The following is a 21,121-nucleotide window of genomic DNA, read 5'->3' as shown; positions in this document are numbered from 1 at the left end:
ATACATACTTTAGAATGACAAGAGACGCAATGGGGGATTGTGAGAGATTGTGCGGGAGAGAAATCATGTGAGAGACGGATAAAGCTCTTTTCTGGTGAACCTCAGGAGTACATCACTTTTTTTTTTGAGGATGCGGCTTGTCACTGCACATCACCCAGACAGCCGAGCAGCAAGTACAATAGGCAATTAGAAACTCCCATGGAAGCACAGGAAACACTAAATAATAGGGGGAAAGGGGGAGGAAGATGTGATGGCTGAGACGGGGATGTTTCATACTTTGAAGAGTCTGATCCCGACAGGAGAAAAAAAAAAAAATCACAATCACCTTTATTTGCTCGATGAAAACACTGCACGCTTGAGGAATTTGTCTTTGTGCCGTCTGTGCTCACAAACGCAATTACACAACAGTCACACACTCGGCTCTGATGCTTCAAATTGTGCAAAAAAAAGAAGAAGAAGAAGAAAGCCCCCTCCCTAGCACTAATTACTCTCATTCCAGCCTGAAGTGGCACCAGGTGGTTGATGTTTTGTGATCCAGTTGACAAGCGCAGGGAAAAATTTCCACAGAAGTGTGCCGGCTTTCATCTCAGCGCCTCCGACCCATTTGTAGTCTTTGCTCTGTTCGACGGCTGACCTAATTCTTCAGGAATGTAAGTGCTCTGGTTTTTTTTTATCACTCATTCATACCAGGCAATAAGGGGGAGTGCATCAAGGGAGGAAAAAAGGCAACCGCAGCCATCGTTCTGGTGCATTCGTCACCGGTCCAGGTTGACGGTTGGAGAAGGCCTTCACCCTGTGATTGATAGGATGCGCACTGACACACTGTCTGACTTTGTCTGCTCACATACATGTGTGTAAACAAACACATAAGAAGAAAAACTTAAAGTATATTTATTCGTTCATATGCTCAGATGGCAGGCGGGTAACTTGAATATATTGATAATCTACGATATATGTTGGGTTTTAGTGAATAGCACAATTTCTAGCTTCTCTGGTGCATCACAACTTGGGAGAATGTGAAGATAAAGAAGCTAACATGAGACAGACAAATTGATAATAACAGCACAGATTCAGGACAAACACTAATAATAGAAACGCTGCTTGTTTTTTCTTTTAACACTAAAGGAAAAAAATGTTGTCAGCACTGCTCATTCATATCCAGATACAAAATCAGAGGTGGGTGGAAAACAGGCAGAAACGCAAAGAAATGTTGTGTAAAACCTTTTTTTTCGGGTAAGTTGTCCTACAGCATGTACAGAACCACCCGCATGCCAAATGACTAGCCTGACCTGTCCTAGAAATAATAACATATGACATGCCTAGCTGTCAGTATGTAGTGACTCAGGCTGTTCTCATTCACTGTTCGTATTTATACCTACAGAAAGTCAAATTTGTATATAACCCACGCAGTCATGACCCATGTCGTGCAGGGCTGCCTCTAAGGAGGAAGCCAGACGAAGTAGTATAAAGAGCAACATCGTCCGCATATAGGGAGATGGTGGAGGTGAATGGATGGGTCAAACAAACACACACCGCTGTTTGTGTCCCGTGTAAAAGCAAAAGTCTACGTTGACTTTTGTTTTGTAAATGACGTACTTAATTAACACTACGTATGTTAGCAGGCTGTTCTCATGAACCATGAACCCATGATCATGTGTTTTATTAATTTGCACTGTCCCCTTTCATAAATAAACTAAACTAAACTCAAACTCAAACTCAAACTCAAACTCAAACTCAACCATTTGTAGATATAGCTACGAAAAGTAATACACTGTAATTGGTACGTATTCCACCTATTTATTTCTGCATGCACCACATTGACTGCTGCTGTATAAAGGGGCTTTCACACCTACCTCGTTTGGTCCGGACCTTTGGACTTTTCAGTTCGATCTGAACCAAAATTAGAGGTGTGAAACCTGAAACCTCTTTTGGATGGTTCGGACTTTCGGACCAAATACAGGAAGCTCTGGCAATGTTTGTGTTATAAGACCGGGGAAGCTTCTTAAGGAATAGCTCAGTGCTTAGTGTGTACATGAGAGAGTGTGTGACGGTGAATGCGCTCGGAGCAGACAGCTATCGGCTATCAGAGCTGAGAATACATCAGCAGTTTACTTGTTAAGTGGTAGTAAATGTACAGTGTAGGTTTCCGTTTGTACAAAATAACTGAAATTATGAATTATTTTGACTAATAGTTAAGATCAGAGCATGTTAAGTGAATCACAGACTGCTGTATGACAAAGTTTAGTCAGAATACTGTTTTAAAACCAAAATGCAATGAAAGTAATCATTCATTTTACCTGTGAAGAACATACAACGTTCATTCATGCGTCCATGTTAATTTTGGGCAATTTAGTTGAAAGAAACCCATATTTTTGATATAATAACTTTGAAAACGGGTCAAATTTTCCCCAAAGACAAAACAAGGGTTAATCGGACCAGTGTTTTAACCCAAACCACAAACTTTATTTCTAATCTTAACTAGTCCTTACAACCGTGACCTCACAGTGACCAGTACCTGGCTAACAGTCACCTTCAGATGGCTAAACGTAACTGTCATGTGACCGGTCAGCTAAACTTCATTACATGAGCGGTAGTCGCAACTTTCGTGAGATATCATAAATTTCATAATATCAAGTTTTTGTACGATGTCATATGAGCCTATTTATGAGAAAGCGTTGACATAAGTTATGTAAAATACATCCTTTATTTAAACCCAAAGCACAACCTTTTTCTAAACCTAACTAAGTAGTTTTTTTTCTCTCACACTGGAACATCCTCCGTGATCAATATCCGATTCACGGGCTGGAGGACGGAAAAGCAAGGATGCAATAGAAAGCACCCTGAAGCTATCCCAGAGTCTACCTGAAGCCCTTATGGACCAAACTGCAACTTTATTTCACAAGTAATTTAGTCCACATACCTTCAAACTGCACGCAGAGTAGGGGTGGGCGATAAGGACAAAAAATAATATCTCAATATTTTTGGCGCTTTTGACGATAAGGATAATTAGACGATATCCTTTAAAAAATGTGTTTTTAAAAGTCAGAGTTACTTAATCACTGATGATAATAATGGGCACAATGTTGAATGAAAACAGGGCTTATTTATTTTCTAGCCTTGCTAGCTGCCGACAACAATCCACGGAGCGCCCGGTCTGGCTATGTCCTCCGGGACGTTATGAGCCGCCTGGAAGGCTCTCGTAACGGCTGTGTTGTATCGTAGTCCTGTATTGATTAGTTCAGTGTGGCTGTACTTGTATAAGTATACACCGACAGGAGAGCTAGTAGCCGCTGCACAATCGCGCGCCGCCATCTTTGTTGACATTAGTGAATGTGTAGCGTTCCAATGCGTGTTTTGGAACAAAGTAGTTTGACGATATTATCGTAAACGATATATATCGCCCACGCCTAACGCAGAGGTACAAAACAAGACAAACACTATGTCAACCACTCTGGGTTAAATCTAAAATACTACTTAAACTTTTAAACTGTCCCTTCAGAAGAAGTTTGTAGTTGTTCTCGGCAGCGACTTTGTTGTGAATCTGTAATTGTGTGAGTCAGTAGGCACTGACAACATAACACAGAGGTTAACAAATGCTCCTGTGGCTGTCAGATGTGGTGTTGCAGGGTTATTGATCAAGAGAAACGAGGACTGAAGGTTGCATCCTGTCTGCCTGTGTGTTTATTTAGCCTACAGTGAGGAGGGGAGAGAAATGTTCTCCCAATGCCAATTAAGCCGGTGATGGTCAGATCATTGTCACGCCGCGCTGATGACTGGCAGGCCTGACAAGCCGGCTGAGCGGTGCATGTGGTTCCTTTAATTAATTGCCAGAGGCACGGCTACACGTGGGCGGACGGCGCGAATATGGATGGCGACGAAGAGCACAACTCACGCTTCACATATTTCTTTGTGAAACAAAGGGGGAGAAATTGAGGCAGAGTGAAGCTTTGCTGCTCTCCGACAGAATCAAGTGAATGTTTTTTTATTTGTTGGTTTCTGCAGAGCAATTTGTTTATGACAGAGGAACAAAATGTAAAACCATTTATCTGAGGGTAAGCTAAAAGGTTAGCTTTAATCCCCCCTGGAAAAAGTGTTGAGCAGTGTTGAAGCAGTGGGCCTCTGCAGCGCCGAGTGTCCCGTGGGCTGCAGCCAGATTTAGGCACCAAAAGTCAACATTAGCATTTCAGAGGCCTATCTATTTCCATTAACTTCATCTTCGTTTAAGATTTCCCCAAAACTCCCCAGGAGCCTGAAGCAGTATAAAGCATTTACGGGGCTCCAGGGGTGGGTTGCCAATTCGGAGCCTTGATGCATAACAAATTGAAATTCATTATCCTCCATAATTAAAGAAAAATATATCAAAGACTGCTTACACTGCAGCGAAACTTTCAGTGAACTCCAGAGGGACAGAGGCTCAGGCCTGCAGCCCAGGTGGCTTCTACAATATTCAAAAACACACACACACACACACACACACACACACACAAATATATAAATATAGCATCTTGTTAAATGCATCCTCAGGGTTCCCTTTAATAATTTAACCCAACAAATACAGTATGGGCCATCTCTGCATACATCTCAGCCGTGTTCCTACGAAATGTAATTGCCACTAATTTTAATTATACTCTGGTCACCATATTTAATTATAGTGTTCAGTCTGATGGCGGTGAAATTTGTTTTTTTTAGTGTGATTGAGAGCTTCTTCACTGACAGAAGATCGTTCTAGTACTCCTGTAATGCTCTCAGAGGACAAGTGTCTGTGGTGCTCAATAGAGAATTGATACTGGCTTTATCATGCATTTTGGTATTTTTCTTCTCCTTTGAGGACTATAGCAATATTTTAATCTTTTCTGGTCTATTAAATTAAATAGCCTCCTTTTATTTTACATTAGATTTTATTCAGAGTGCTTTACGTTTTTAAAGGGTTCATACACATCGAGACTAAAAAGTATGTCCAAATCTGTCCTGACTTATCACAGAGAAAACACGTGCACATTTCTTCAGAAAGCTGTCTGGAAGAGCCACACGCTGTAAAAAATATCATCTTGTAAAAGGTTATTAAAGGGATAGTTCTGATGTTTTGAAGTGGGGTTGTGTGAGGAACTTATCCACAGTCAGTGTATTAGCAGCAGATGGCGGTTGGCACGCACCCAGTTTGGAGAAGCAGGCGGGAGGGCCGGTGTTGTGTCATGCTACGCCTAGTCTCGCTTTGCCAGACCTTCCTCTACAGCGCTGCGGAGGAGGGTCTGGTTAGTCCACACAGCATTCCGAGATGGGAGAAAAACGCATTTCTTTAAACCAATCACAATCATCTTGGGCGGTGCTAAGCGCCAGACGGAGACCCGGTGCCGCTGCAAATCAGCCTCGGGAAGGAATTTTGGTGGTTTGGTTGGTTTTGGTGGAACATGTGTAAGTTCAAAGGTTGTTGTAGTCGTGCAACAGAAAACTCAGATTGGACAGATAGTAGCTAGCTGTCTGGATTTACCCTGCAGAGATCTGAGGAGCAGTTAACCATAGTCCTCACAAATCAATCTTCACGGAAGAAGAAAGCGGAAGGTGACGGACATCGGCTATAAAGAGTGACATCCGGCAGAATTTCTGGCGGCAACCGACCAATCCCGGAGGTGGAACGTCGTGGATATAGACTATGCTACGCCTTACCATAACCTAACCTAACCACTGAGAAGGGCACTACAGGAAAAGGGAAGGAAACTTCATGGGAAGGAAACTTCTGACCGCCTGACGGGGGAACAGATTTGGACACAACACCGGCACAGAAGCTAAGCCACGTACTGCTGTGGACAGGGCCACACAGCAAAAACTATTTAGCCACCTTAAAATTAGGACCACCTAAAAAAATCTATCAGTTTAAGTGCAGGGTTTTCCCTGCTGTTATAAGGTTTCGGTGCAGCACCCGAATCGTTTTGGGCAGCATCTAAGCCAAATGAATGTAACTGAAAGACTTTTCTCAGATCCAATAATTGTAGTTGGACTTCTTTAGCAAGTTTTGTCTTTAAGCTTTTTTAATCTTATTTATTGATTATCTGCTCTAGCTTTTCCAACGTTTTAGACACATATAGGTGATAATAACCGTCCGAAATGATGTGGACAAGAGACACCAAATTACCACAAAGGGACACACACCAACTATAAAGGGATGCCAAATGACCACAGAGACCCAAAACAACCCCAAAGAAAAGGCTTGCATGATTTCATAATCCCCACATTTTTGTTGCAAAAAAGTCACGTATATCTTAGCAGAAAGTTGAAAAATATTGCGTTTACTTCACACAAGAGCAGCCATTTCCCCCTGTTGCCATGGGAACGTTATGAAGTGACGAAATTGCGCGACGTGAACATCATCGGAAAGCAGGGTGTTGGGGGAATCACTTTTTGTTCCCGCAATTTCATTCATTCAATTCATAAAATTGCATGAATATCCCGCATATTCCATCGTATTTTTTAAGAAAACGTGCCGCATAAACAAGGATTTTTGCCTGCAACAATCACAAAAAAACTGGTTAAACAGCCCTTAAATGAAGGTGCTCATTCTGTCGCTCTCTTTAAAGCCAGCAGACTGATCGAGGCAGCGGTAGACCAGCCACTCTCGTGTTGGGGTCTGGTGGCTTAAAGTTTTTTCCAAGATCAAGTATAAACCTTTATTTTTGTGTGTTTGTTTAAAATGTAAAATATTTGTACTGACCAGTACAGATCCAGACAATGGTCATTGCTAACCAACCAGACATTGTGGTGGTGAAGGCAACAGTGGTTCCAGTGGTAATCGGCGCACTCGGGGCTGTAACTGGGACAAGTGGCTCCGGCAAGTTCCAGGAACAACATCTGAGATGTCTGTCCAGGAGAGCGCGGTCCTAGGAACAGCTAAGATACTGAACAGAACCCCTCAGGCTCCCAGGCCAGGAGTTTTATTTTACAGATATGTGTACGTGTCACAAAGGGCTCTTATATTGCCTTAGTGTAGCCTTTTCAATGTGGAGGTTGAATTAAAAAGGGTCCTATATTTGTGGGGTTCTCATACATTTTTTACCTTTGCCATCCTGTGGCACAGGGCAGCCCAGAGGAAGGTCAGACATATTTTATATGATACAGTAAAGACTTTGTGCTAAGGTCAGAGCTAACCACAAAGGCATTTAATAAACAAGAAAGGCACTTAGGTAAACAAAGGGGGCATTTAGGCCGAGCAGAGGGGCATTTGGGCTGATCAAAATGGATGATTGTGCTAGAGTGGCATTTTAGCAACAGAAAACACACTTCAGTGGCCATAGGGGGAGTTGGGATAACCAGAGAGGCAACTGGGTGACAGGAAAGGCATTAAATGAAAGCGGGAAATGGACCAGTCAGAGGGGCCTAGGCACTTGGGTGACCAAAAGGCCATTTAGTGTTAGGGTTGGGGAACCAGCAGGGCATGCGGGCCGATAAAAAGGGATGACCCGCGTTTTGGTAGGTGAGACCGGGTTGGTTGTTACACTTCTGACTCTTGTGTGAATTGCTAATCATTTAAACATCTTTCAACAGTCATTCCTACATTAAATGAAAGCTCAAGGCCTTGCCTTGAAATAGGTATCCATTTTATTTTTTCGCAATTTATTGTACCAAGAGGTAATTAACCATCAAAGATGCTCTGAAACATTGTGACAACAAACCCCCATCGCAGGGGCAGGATGACAGGCCAACTGTTTAATATAAAATAAATTGTCACAGTGGCCTCTAGTGTAGCTGTAGTAAGCAGTGAGACAACCAACCTGGGTGACAGGAAAGGCACATATTGGGGGACACTTGGACCGACTACAAGGGCATTGTAGGAACAATAAAGAAGTGACACTTGGGTGACAGTAAGGCACTTGGGCAATCATAGGGACATTTTGGGCAACTACAGGGGATTGGGAGAACTATAGGGGGGAATTAGGACACCTGGGCCTCACGTGCAGGGCAGGCTGTGCTCCTCTGTGACGGAGACTTTAAAACTGTGTCAGAGACTACAAAAACCGTGTCGGGGTGGATATTTTTTTCTTTTTGCAGTGCAGTGAGAGCCACCCAAAGCCAGCGGAGCGCGCAGCGGTGCAGCAGGACTCCTGGCTGCCGGGCTCGGGCTGCTCACCGGCGGCCAGACTCAAATCCCTTCACACCCCCAGCCTGCGGCGACACGGTTTTTTTTTCTTCTCAGCTTGTCACCTGAAGCCTGTAACGTGTGTGTGTGTGTGTTTTTTTTTAAAGCTCCTACCGTGAGAGGGCGTATCCGCTTTCAGAGAGAGGTTGAGCGGAGGGAGTGGGAGGGCTTTTCTGTGTTTTTCTCTTTGGTTTGAAACATAGCAAGAAAAGCAGCGACCAGCCACGCCGCCCACCGAACAGGGCGAAGCGCGCATCGACAATTTCGCAGCCGCCGCCGCCGCCGCTGCCCCGATTAAATCCACGGAGGAGCGGAGGAGAGCAGACACCCACTGGCAGAGAGACAGGGGAGGACTGCTGCTGTTATCCGACAGAGGAACTAAAAGAAAAAAGAAAAAAAAGGTGAGCTCTACATTTCCCCCCGCCGTCTTTAAAATGAAGATGTATTGTGTGGAGTCTGGCCGACGGGAGCATTGAGGAAACACAACAAAGTTGTTTCCGATGCGAGGAGATTTTGCTTTGTTTGGCCGTGAAAGGTGGGAGCCGCATCCCTGTAGTTTGGTCTTTTGTCTGCACACTTCTGCGCGTGCATTGTGTTCGGTCAGTCATGTAACACAAAATGCAATGATTGTGGCATTCATTGATTGATGATTTATTGGAATAAGAATGCGATAAACGCTGCTTTTTAGGCTGTTTTTTTTTGTTTTTTATGAACTTGCGACATCTTATGTAGTTTTATTCCCACAAATATCTTTCCTGACGTCAATACTGTAGCTTCTTTTTTACAATTATTTACAATGGTCCAGAGACATTGTTAGTGCCTTACCTCAATATGTTCTTTTGTTGTTTCACTATCAGACGACCTTTGTGTTGGTAGCCTATCTGAATTTCTGTACCTTCACCAGACAGCTTAGCCTACAGTTGGGGTGAGTCTGATGTAATTGCCCCCCATTGTTTCAGTGATTGGTTAAAAACCAACAAAGTAAAGTTTTAGATTGACCTTTTGTACATTCTTATTGACAGGAATCTGTGTTTTTTGTGTGTGTGCGTGTGTGTGGTTTGGAGATAGTTGTAGTGCACATTCCACCATAATCTTTTTTTTTTTTTTTTTTTTTTTTTTAGTGTAACATTTTAAGTTTTATTCATCAAATATTCAAAACATCTTTCCTGTCTCCCAGCTCCTGGAGTGGGAAGTGAAAGGCGATAATGAAAGTGCCCTCTCTCTCTGGTAGGTTTTCAAATGCAAAATTTTGGAATTGATAAAGCGCTCCACGCAGCTGATGCCACAGGCCATCCAAGAGCTTGTTGTTTCAGTTTTGTAACATGCAGAAAATAAAGCGTCAGATGAGGAGGGTTTCCAGTTATCTATATTTAAAGTTTGGTCTGTAAACGCTGCATTCTTCTTTTCCTCAATTACATTTGTATATAAGTCTTCGTCTTCTTCCATGGATTTGAAAACAACTTGTAATCCCTCTGCTTTTCTTTTGCCTGATTTGCTGCTGCTGCTGCTGCTGCTGCTGCTGCTGGACTTCATCCAGTATTTAGGATGTGTCAACTCTCACTTAATTCTCGGCTAACTTAATTGCCTGCTGGATTACTGTGTTAGAATGAGAGTTTATGTCAGTTTGATTTCTTCTTCTGCACACAGTAGACCTTCACTGCTTCGTTAGCCGTTTCCTCCTTGCCTTTTTAAAAACCATTTCCTGCATTTTTGTGTGCATGCATTTTACACTGATGACGACATGCAGAAGATGAAGCCTACTTGTGCTTACAGCTGTTTGAAAGCAACTTATATTGACAACCATTGACTAACTGAATACGTGTGTGTGTGTGTGTGTGTGTGTGTGTGTGTGTGTGTGTGTGTGTGTGTGTGTGTGTGTGTGTGTGTGTGTGTGTGTGTGTGTGTGTGTGTGGTCAAAACAAGGAATTTGAAGATTGTGATGATGGCCGGATTAACCTGATTGCACAAACTAGCTGCTGATCCCATATTTTCTCCCCAGTTACGTCTACTCTTGCTCAATGTATTTGCTCTTGCCGGATCACCTCCTACCTTACTACCAGTGAGACTAGATTGTGACAGGACTCCTTTTAAAAGGGGCATCAAGTTCAAATGACTTGTCGTGTGGAGTACTACTCTGTGTTTTGTATTATCCCGACTTCAGCTTGGATAATTTGTAATAACAACCGGAGGGCATTGCGTTTTGAAAGGCGTGGACGTTAACCAGACACGGAGGGTCTAACAAAAGATGCTGGTCACTTGTATTATGGGAAATGTAGAATAACGTTTTTCTTTGTAGCTTAACCTATACTAAAATTCAGGATTTCGCAGCATGTGATGCATCAATTTTGATTATTTTTTTCTTTAATCTGTGTGTCCTAGGTCCCCCAACTTTCTAGAAGAAGAAAACTTAATCGCTAATAGGGCTGCCCTGCCCCCGTGAAAGTTGAATATTGAAGCCATTAGTCGGAGAATTATGTTTTTTGTTTTTGTCAGTCAGTGTGCAGTGTATTTCCTGGGTCATTTCGGTCTGTATCCTGGAATTCATTCAAAACTTGAAAATTTGTTAGAAAAAGTCATAAATAAATAAATAAATAATTTTTTAAAATTTAACCAAAAGAGACAATTCTTTTGTTAATCGCAATCATTTCTGAGACAATTATTGTAAAGCATATTTTGGATTTTGTTACAGCTCTAAAAATGATCAAATAATTGAATTAGAATGATCAATAATGAAAATAGTCATGAGTTGCAGAACGATTAGTGTTTGCGAGTCACGAGTCATTTGCAAACTGGTCCACATGTTGCAGAAACAACAACAAGAAGGATGCAGGAGGACAAGTAGTTCATTCATTCAGGCTAACTAATCCACACAGTAACCCTCTCCAGGGGTGTCCCACTGGGGGTGAAAAGGGGACTGAGTATCCAATTCAGTTTTATTTATAGTATCAAATGATAACCAGAGCTATCTCAAGACACTTTACACATAGAGTAGGTCTATACCACACTCTATAATTTACAAAGACCCAACAATTCCAGTAATTCCCCCAAGAGCAAGCATGTAGTGTGACAGTGGCGAGGAAAAACTCCCTTTTAGGGAGAAACCTCGGACAGACCCAGGCTTTTGGTAGGCGGTGTCTGACGGTGCCCTTTGGGGGTGTGACCAGTGGCAATAACAGTCCCAATAAAGATAATGGAACAATGACTAGAAATAGTAGTTGTAGTAGTTTATGGCGTAGCAGGGCACTGCGGGGTGTAGCAGGACCCTCATGTGAGGAGGTAGGGCTGGGCGATACGGAGAAAATCAAATATCACAATATTTTTGACCCAATACCTCGACATCGATATTTCGGCAATATTGTAGGGTTGACATTTGGTGCTTTCACTAAATATTTTTACAATTAGATTTTTGATATATAATCATCATTAATGTGGATTTAATGACTATGTGGGTAAAGCCAAATAATAGAACAGCTAGAACTGTCTGGTAAGTTCACAAAATGACATCATTTTACTGTAATGCAGCTTGCAAAACCAGGAAAGACCCTAAGACGATATCTAGTCTCGTATCACGATATCAATATAATATTGATACATTGCCCAGCCCTATGAGGAGGGCCCAAAAATATGCTAGAATGAATTGCTGTGGATGTGGGCAGGGGCCCGTAGTGAATGCCTTTCTACAGGGCCCAGCATTTTGTGCTACGCCCCTGCACATCTCCAGTTTGTATTCTTTGGATCAAACTATTGTACGAAGGTTTACCTTCCCGCATTTTTGCTTTTTGCTGTTTCATACCGGCTGATTCCATCCTCTAAACACAAGTCCCATGAATTCATAGGTTGCTTGTTCGTTGGACACGGTTGTGGTAACCTGTCAACGTGCCAGGTTTGAGAACTTGGCAGCGAGGGAGACGGGCAATCCAAACAAATCTGATTGCACTCTTTCAGTCACATGTGATGGATTTGACTGGCCCTATTAGTGTGTTTTATAAAGTTTGAGATTAGAAACACAAAGAAGAAGCTGGATTTCACCCAGAAAAGCTGTTACGTCTGCTATCGATCTTAGTTCTTGGTCTCACGTTTTCCAAATGGCATCGTTCTCAAGCGTTCTATTAAAGCTCTCATAGATTAGTGCTCACAGTAATTCAAAAGCTGCTGAGGCATTTCACTAAAACACTGTGCTCTTTTGTTTTAAATAAAAATGCAGAACAACATGAGAAAGCGCAAACGTCCGGAGCTGCAAAGGAAATGGTTATCTCAGTTAATCAAATGCATCAGTTAGTTTAAAATGCTCAAGTTGTTGGAACAAGATAAGGAACTGGACTTATGTAAAACTATGTACCACTTTTATTTGTATTTGGGGAATATACGGGTGTGGTAAAAATATCATGATTGCATGTAGAAAGTAAGACAGCCCTGCAACAAATCCAATCTTTTTAAAGCTTAGGATGTTAGATTTAGTTGAGACTCTCCTTATCTTAAGGCCATTTTGAACACTGCTAGAAAAGGCTCAACGCCCTCATAACCCTCAGCATGAATGAGCTAAGATACTCTATATGGCTTAACCTTTGTGGACCGTATGTACTTCAGGCCAACGGCTGTTTTTCCAATGAAGAGAAGTCTTAATCCCACAGTATACAATGATTCTTTCGATGATAGTGTGCTTCCAACAACTTTGTGGAAACAGTTTGTGTTTGTCCCTTTCCTTTTTCAACATGACAATACATCCATGCACAAAGCCAGCTCCATAAAGAAATGGTTTTCCCGGTTTGTTGTGGAAGAACGTGGACTGGCCTCAATGCCATGACCTAACACCTTTTGGGATGAACTGGAACGCCGACTGTGAGTCAGACTTGATCTTTAACATCAGTGTTGAACCCCAGTAATGCTCTTGTGGCTGAATGGGAGTCAGTCCCTGCAGCCTGGTTCAACACCTGGAGGAAAGCCTGCAACCATGAGAGTAGGGGCTGGAATTAGATGCTCAACAATCACCAATGGGTTTAATGCCCAATGTCCATATACTTTTGGGTTATATAGTCGATCGTTAGAAATAACAAATTTTAAGATGGATAGAGAATGGATGGATACATAAAGAAAAAGTACCCAATTTGATAAATCTTTCCTTCAAAATGTCCACTTTCTTTGTCCGTTCATCTACTATGGTGTTGTTGAAGTGACTTTTCTTTTGTCCAGCAGTAGCAGAATTAATAAAATTTCAAATGAATAGCACATATTTTCAAAGAACAGTAATATACCTGTTTTTATTTCCATGCAGTCTCTTGGAAGAACCCCAGATTATAAAGACTTATAGGATTCAGCCGCTGCAGCCAGTGCGACTAAATATCTGGGGGAATATGTCACCTCGTATCCCCTACACTTAACCAATATTTACTCTATCTAGCAGCTGCCTGCTACCTTGTGCGAACAGTCTGAGTGAATGAAGGTAAACATTGCTTTGAGTTTGCTGAGGCACGGAGCTTTAGACACGTTCACAGCTTTGGATTTGTCCTTAAGAGCTAAACTTGTCCTGGCATCTTATTCCAGCCTTTTCTCTCTCTTACTCTTACTTTGGAGGGATGTGATATATTTCAAATGTGATGCTGGCAGTTTGGCATCCAAGAGGCTGCAGCTTTATTCCGTATCAAATTTAAACAGGCACCTTGTTTCTTTAGGCCCTTGCAGGTTTTGGATCATACTTGACATTTTGTCGCTGCAAAAACAATTTTGGTGATCGTCGTGCTTTCAAATAAATTGGAATAGTGTCATGTAAGGCTGAGTGATTTGGCCAAACATAGAAATTAGTTTTTCTTTTATAAGCTTAGTGATGATTCCTGATTCTGATAATAATAATAATAAAAAAAAAATGCACAAATGCAAAAAGACTTAAAGGTCCCATGGCATGAAAATGTTAATGTTATTTAACATTAATATGCGTTCCCCCAGCCTGCCTATGGTCCTCCAGTGGCTAGAAATGGTGATAGGTGTAAACCGAGCCCTGGGTATCCTGCTGTGCCTTTGAGAAGATGAAAGCTCAGATGGGCCGATCTGGAATCTTCCCTTTATTACGTCATAAGGGGAAAGGTTACCTCCCTTTTCTCTGTGTTGCCCGCCCAGAGAATTTGGCTCACCCATGAGAGAGGGAGACATCATGGCTTGCAAACGAGCGAAGCATGGCAGTTGATCAAAGCCATAACCCCACCCTCCACTTTGCCCCCCCTCTCTCCTCCTCAATAGCATTTAAAGCTACAGACACAGAAAAGGCACATCCTAAGGAAAGCTCATTGTGGGACTGGCTCTAGTGGCTGTAATTCTGCACCAAGTCTGAATTTCGGGAAAGAAACTTCAGATACAGTATTAGGGGACCAATAAGGCCTATATAAAAACATCCAAAAAGCAGCATGTCATAGGAACTTTTTAAAACTATGTCAAACAAGACTCAGGCCACGTCCACACATACCAAAACAATCTTTTTTCCCCCCAGTCTTCCCTGGCATCGTTTCAAGAATATATGCGTCCAAAAGGATCCATTTGTAAATTACTCAACACGCTACTTCCAGGCCTATTCCAGTCCTGTAGGTGGCGCTGTTTCTGCTACCGAAATTCACCAAAAACGGGGAAGAGGCGGGGCATGCGCATAAAGCTTGCGCGCTGTATACAAACAGACCGTAGAAGAAGAAACCAAACACAAGAAGACGACCATGAAAATGGCTACTGCAAGGAAACCCGAAACTACACAAGCATGTAGTCCGCCATTGTTGTTATGAGACGTCGTCGCGGGATAAGAGGTCGAGGGGGTGTGGTGATGACATCATCGATACGCAAGTATGTGGCTTCGCTGTCCAAACGAAGACCCAAAGGCAGCGTTTTTGAAGTTTTTTTTTTTTCCATCTTTAGTCACAATATTGCAAGTAGTTACAGCTTATGCATAAGGAATCAGACTTCCTTCAAGACAATCCTCTCTCGCCCTACCGCCGACAGTCTTTCCAGGGGTCCGAATGCCCGACCTAACCTTACCCTCTCTCTTTATCCTTCTTCAGATTCCTCCTTCTGCAACGATGTATGTGCCGTTATCAGTGCACCTGGTCCAGGCCTCAGGTTCCCACCGCAATTCGCGCAGATCCATCACTAGACCATTGTTCTCTCTGCGTATCTGGCCAGTTAATTTTGATACTGTGTTAATGAATTTCCTGGGTGCTTCTCCGATCCAGCTGCACCCCCCACAAGTCTTATCACTATCGCTCCCAGGCCTTTAGACACCGAGAAAGCAAGGTCATGGTGGCTTGAGACTCTCTTACTAATATTCTGCCAGATATATTCTTCGATGTAATTCTAACATGTTATTTGCTAATTGGCACTAAGTAGAGCTGATGGGAATGTCATTAGTTTTGCAAATATTAGTTGTTAAACCAAAAGTTTTGGACACATTTACATTGTGACTTGACGGTGGGGGTAGTTAAGGGATCACCAAAGGTATAGTCTATATCCACCATGTTCCACTTCCAGGATTGCTCCGTTGCCGCTGGAAATTCCGCCGGATGTCCCTCTTTTCGGCAATGCGAGACAGAAAGTTGTAACAACGCCGACTGATAACAAGACTGCTTCTATAGCTTGCTAGCTATGGTGCTTGAATAAAGTAGGAAATTACGAGGGGGTCATTCCTATATTCCAAGGGTCCTCGTTGTAAGAGTTTGGTAAGGTCTATCTTCCGTTAAAATTGCAAAAGAAACAAAGGGTTATGGGTGTTTAAAATGCAGTTTGAATGGTGAAAATCCATTCAGTCGCTGTGGAGGTATCAATACCTGAAATTGAAGTCAAGAAAATATGTCTGTCCACAAATGTGAGGGCATACATTTCAAGGAGTATGACATCAGTGCTGTAGGTGGGTGATTTCATGTTAACCCTTGTATTGTCCTTCATTTCACACTGACTTGTTTAGTTTATTTAACGTGTTCAAGTGCAGGATGGGTCTCGAGATCCCGAAGGACGAGGCCCCTGCCAGTTCACGTGAAATGTGATCACATCATGGACATCATATGGACAAATGCAATCACATAGCTCGTGAGGGTCACCGGTGACCCGAAGCTCAACGCAAGGCCAATACAAAACGTCAAATAAACTGAACGGGTCCCAGTGACCCAAAGTACAACACAAGGGTTTTAAGTGACCCAGGGAAACATACATTTGACCTGAAGAAAAAAGCAGACTAGGTAGGCTGGAGCACAGCTGGGTTAACTGGCTTTACCCTCAAAAATGTAATGAAAGTTGTGATGTTCTGCAGTGCTAGCAGCCTCTGGCCTAATCCATGCATCACTTAAAAAAAAAAAAAATATGACAAGATGTTCATTAACTAGATCAATGATTTCATGTTGGCCTCAGCTCGAATACGGCGAGCTGATGTTGATGTTGGCTGATGGAGGATTCACCGCCTGCAGGATTAGTCGACATTCTCCATCAACGGATATTTCTGCCCCCGGCTGGTTGTTTCTATAACCTCTCCGGAGACCTTCAGTCCAACTCTGCACCCCCTGCATACATCATTTCCCACTTTATTCTACTTTCCATTTTCCCGCTGTCTCCTCCATTAATTTCTCCTCTCCCAGGACACTTGGCAGGCCGCTTCCACCTTTCCCTCTGCTTCATTTGCATCTTGGCTTCACTCGGCTGCCCAAGTGTTTTCTGGGAGTCAGGTGGCTAATTGGTTTCCATCTGTTGGGAGAAAGCGGCCTTTACGGGATGTTGGGTAATTTGTGTCAGGAGTTTTAGCATGTTGGTTTAGTTTTTTTCCCTCGCTGCCCTGAGTTTTCTTTCTTATTGTTGTAGCAGATAAGCTCTGGGATGTAGCTTTGACATTAATGCAGGAAAAAGAGTTTGGAGCGCTGTTGGAATGATATGTGTTCGCACAAAATGTATAGTTTTCATTCTGTTATGCTGAAGTTTTCGGATGCAAGACGAAGGACAGAAATGTATCAATCAGATTTTATTTTGCAGCCCTTTTCTCATATAAACTTCGAACAATGTCCGACCAATCAGGTCCAGAAATTGTCCGAAGTTGCGCCTGCTCTACCAACTGAGCTAACCTGGCCACTAAAATGGATTTTTCCAAAATTGGTTTAAAAAAAAAGTATCATTCAAGAACCGGTATCAAATTTTTTTGTAACGATATCCAGCCCTACTATTCACTAGGATTGGGTATAGTTTTGATTTTTAACAATACTGATTTCAATTCCTATTTTTCCTTTCGATTACGGTTATTATTGATTCCGATTCTTCGAGGGATGGAGTTGAAATGGGTCACATGCTTATTTCACAGATAAGAAGGAACATTTTGTTTTTATTCAATGGTGATTTACAGTTTTACCAGTCTTTTTTCAACGTAAAATAAAGCCACACTTTAGAGCGCTGCTAACTGTGCTCCATGGCTGCAACACAAGTGCCTGGAATTACGGTGGCTGCCACCGAAAACCAAAACAACAGTGTGTTAAATTTGGAACCGATTTATCAGATAACAAAAAATTATGGTTCTCAATGCCCAATCTTACAATTCACACATGGGCTCAATCCGACATTACGTAGCCATTTTAACAGGGACATGGCAGGGTGAAGTCTGTTTTAAAGTCCAGTTCAATTGACATTTTTCCGTTCCAACATACAGCTTAACGTGCACTTCCTGCTGTGCTAATCTGAGGTTTTAGTTTCACAATCCCTTATCTGCAGCATGAGTTGATGTCTGTGTAAAGATAAAGGTTCAGAGGAGGAAGTAGCCAGGTCTAGCAAGTACCCAGCAAACCAAAAACAGGAAGTGACAGAAAACACTGAGACACTTGTTTCAGGCAGACTGTGCTACCTGGGGAAAAAACAAAATGATTTCAATCAGCAGAGCGCCATGCCAGCGGAGACTGTTGGCTCTCACCCACACTGCAATTTACTGCACCTTTTAACATTCAGCATCAACAGAGAATACTGTGGTCTCTGAGGGCAACCATTGTTTGAGAGATGTTGATGTCTGGTCTTTCCATTTTTTTTTTTTTTACTGTATGAGTGTGGCCACTTTCATGCGCCATTTTAAATTGAACTTCAAACTTCACTACTGTTTTGGACGAAATACCTCAAGATCTGATGGTATTTTGGAAATCTCACACTGATGCTCTATCATGCCTTTTTCATGCCCAACACCTCTTTAATTTTTCTCATCTATTAACACTATGAGCAAAATTTGCAACAGAATGAGTCAACTTTAATAGTATTTTATTGAAATAAGCTAATCAGGATCAGAAATTGTATTTGTTTCCCCCTTTGCACAAAGAAACTTATGCAAAAAGAAAAAATTGAATTGGGAGATGCAAAACTTTGAAGTCTGTTTGAATTTTATGAGCATTACTTCACTGTCACAAAAACTTTCAACTAATTTACACGTTCTTCTGCGGTTTTGGTAAATCTCGCTAAACTTAATCTTGATCTAAATGCTTTTTTTTTAAGCATGATTTTAACTTTAATTCCACAGTTTGACAACATGTGGATTAGTGAGAGTCAGAAAATGAACTGACAACAAATTTGAGTCTCGAGTCATATTTCACCAACGTGAAGATTTTCTGCTTTTCTCCGTTTTTAATATTATTGTAACCTGGCAATCGTTTTTGGTTTTGGACCGTTGGTCGAACAAAACAACACAGTTGAATTTGGGCTCTGGGAACTTATAATGCACATGTCACTATTTTCTGACATATGATGGACTGAACAAATTGTGGAATGATTGAAAAATAATACACACACAATAGATTAATTGATTGGTGCCTTCAGGAGATATTAACACACACAACAGTTTGATAAATAATCAGTAGTCCTGTAGATATGATTACCAAATGTGCATTTAGGGATGGGCGATAAGATTTTGTCAGCTGTATTACAATGAAGTGATGTCATTTTCTGAACTTGCCAGACTTAATAGCTGTCTTATTTGCCTTTACCCATTTAGTCATTGTATCCACATTATTGGTGATTTATTTATCAAAACTCTCATTGTGTTAATATTTTGTGAAAGCACAACAGTCAACCCTACAATATCGCCGCAATATTGACATTGAGGTATTTGGTAAAAATATATTGATATTTGATTTCCTCCATATTGCCCAGCTCTAACTTCCAGTAAGACTTTACAGTATTCGGCATCCAAACAAATAGTTGCAATCCCAAGTCTCATTGCCACGATACAATATTGTATCGACGTATATTTTAGCTCAGAGTGTTCCGGTCTCCGCTGTGGCCTTCACCTCTCCTTCTCATCTCTCTGTGCATTTGTATTCATAATGTTTTGCCGAATGAACCCCTCTGAGAGAGAGTTGTCGGTGATGAATCAATTTCTAGCTCTTTTTTGAGAGCTTCCTGACAATTGACGGGGTGACCTTCTGTAATGAGGTACGGTCTCCATATCTGCCAGCGGGGGGTTCCTCCTCAGCAGGAGGAGAGTGTGAATGGGCAGACTGAAATACAGAGCCGCATTGCTTGGGTAAATTTAATTTGCCATTTAAAAAAAAAAAAAAAAAAAAAAAAAAAAAAACGAAGCGGATGAGGTTTAAAGTGGCAATTGAGGCAAGGTGACGGAAGTAACTGGCGGTGTTGGACCTCCAAGGTTATCCTACAAACTGAGACTCTCAAAGTGTTATTTAATGCACTTATTGGGCTTTTTGTTTCCTGATATTTTGAAGGTCTGCAGCTGGCTTGTGAGCTGATACTGCTGTGTTTCTCAGACACTCCCATTTGTTCACCGCTTTATCTAAAATGAGGCTTGCGTGCATACGAACAGGCGTATCGATACACCCGCTGACTCGTCCATCTATCCTTAGTGGCAGTATTTAATGTTTTTTTTGGGGGAGGGGGGGGAGCCATGAACCTGTGGCATCTGACTCCTGCTTTTTGCTTCTCCTGCACAGGATTAGTGAGAAGGATCCAGTTTGAATCCATCACCGTCTCCCCGTTGTTCCCATTGTTTTGTGGGTGTCTCCTCCGATGATAGATGCTGCTACTTCCGTTTGCAGGATGGATTGTAAATGGCGATGAATGGTGAAGGCTAATGCATCCTTTGCTGTCTAAGGAAAATCATTTACCTTGCTTTTCACAATCTATTAAGTCAATGAGAAGAAGGAGAAGTTGCAAGTTGCTCTGCAGAGGTGGTTTTGCTGCGTACGTCACACTGACGGATTATATGTGTGGATAATGCAGTCTACACATAATGCATGTAACTTTATGGACATTAATTCATGTTTCAAAGTGCCAACTCTGTTGAAATTAGACCCCTCTTACAGCCATGTAGTCAGCTTAACCAGCCGTCCTTCTCAGGTCCAGTTTAGAGTCTTTAGAGATTTAATTTAGAGAATCTCATGGGGTGTAATGCGTCGTCCAGTAGCCATATTGGATGTAGGCAGTTGTTTTTGAGGAACCAACGGACTTCCATGATAACAGCAACTGTAGTTTGTTTTGTGATACATGGGTAAAGTCGCAATCTGGTACATTTTAGTCTTGGTGTTGGTTTCTAGACAGAAATGCCATTTGACTTGTCATAGCAGCTAAACAAACAATTAATTGTTAATTGCTAGTGTTTTTTTGTTTATTGTTAATCTGTGGATAATTCTTTTCCTAATCAACCGATTTCTTATTTTGTTTAGAAATGGCCAAAAATTGACTTGTGGCTTCTAGAGGGGGAATAATACGGAGGCCGACAGGTGCAAACGCACTGCAACAAAAAAAAGGGTGGTTTAGACATTGTTTAACAATCAAAATCCTTATGGAGAAAATGAATGGTCTTTTTTTTTACTTCCGTAACCACACTGTTGAGCTCCATAGAAATACTTAGATGTGTAATTGTGAGAGAAGATATTTAGTAAAGGCTCCAGCATGATTGCACAAGTGCACAATAACGTAAAAGACCTTGCTGCAGGCCTCTTGAAATGAGTAGAGTCTGTGGACGAGCCAGCTGCGTGTGGCACGCTATCGGTGATTACG

At 41.9% G+C, this 21,121-nt stretch overlaps 1 protein-coding gene across 5 annotated transcripts in view; it reads left to right on the top strand.

Annotated features, from left to right (window-relative positions):
• Nucleotides 1-296: 296 nt before the first annotated feature.
• The window catches only part of rnf152 (ring finger protein 152), a 71,141-nt gene continuing 50,316 nt past the window's right edge, over nucleotides 297-21,121 (top strand). The window contains exons 1-2 of one of the 5 annotated variants that reach the window (XM_028569337.1): nucleotides 7,840-8,529; nucleotides 9,306-9,355. The gene's annotated coding sequence lies outside the window, so the exon portion shown is untranslated. Of the gene's footprint in view, nucleotides 651-7,784; nucleotides 8,530-8,594; nucleotides 8,664-9,305; nucleotides 9,356-21,121 lie in introns of those variants that run through there. The other 4 variants (XM_028569336.1, XR_003691517.1, XM_028569335.1 and 1 more) reach the window with 4 other exon arrangements.

Source organism: Perca flavescens, chromosome 22 (genome assembly GCF_004354835.1).
Source record: "Perca flavescens isolate YP-PL-M2 chromosome 22, PFLA_1.0, whole genome shotgun sequence".
Taxonomy (NCBI): domain Eukaryota; kingdom Metazoa; phylum Chordata; class Actinopteri; order Perciformes; family Percidae; genus Perca; species Perca flavescens.
Note: the sequence above shows the minus strand (reverse complement) of the source record. Positions and strands in the feature narration are given on the sequence as shown.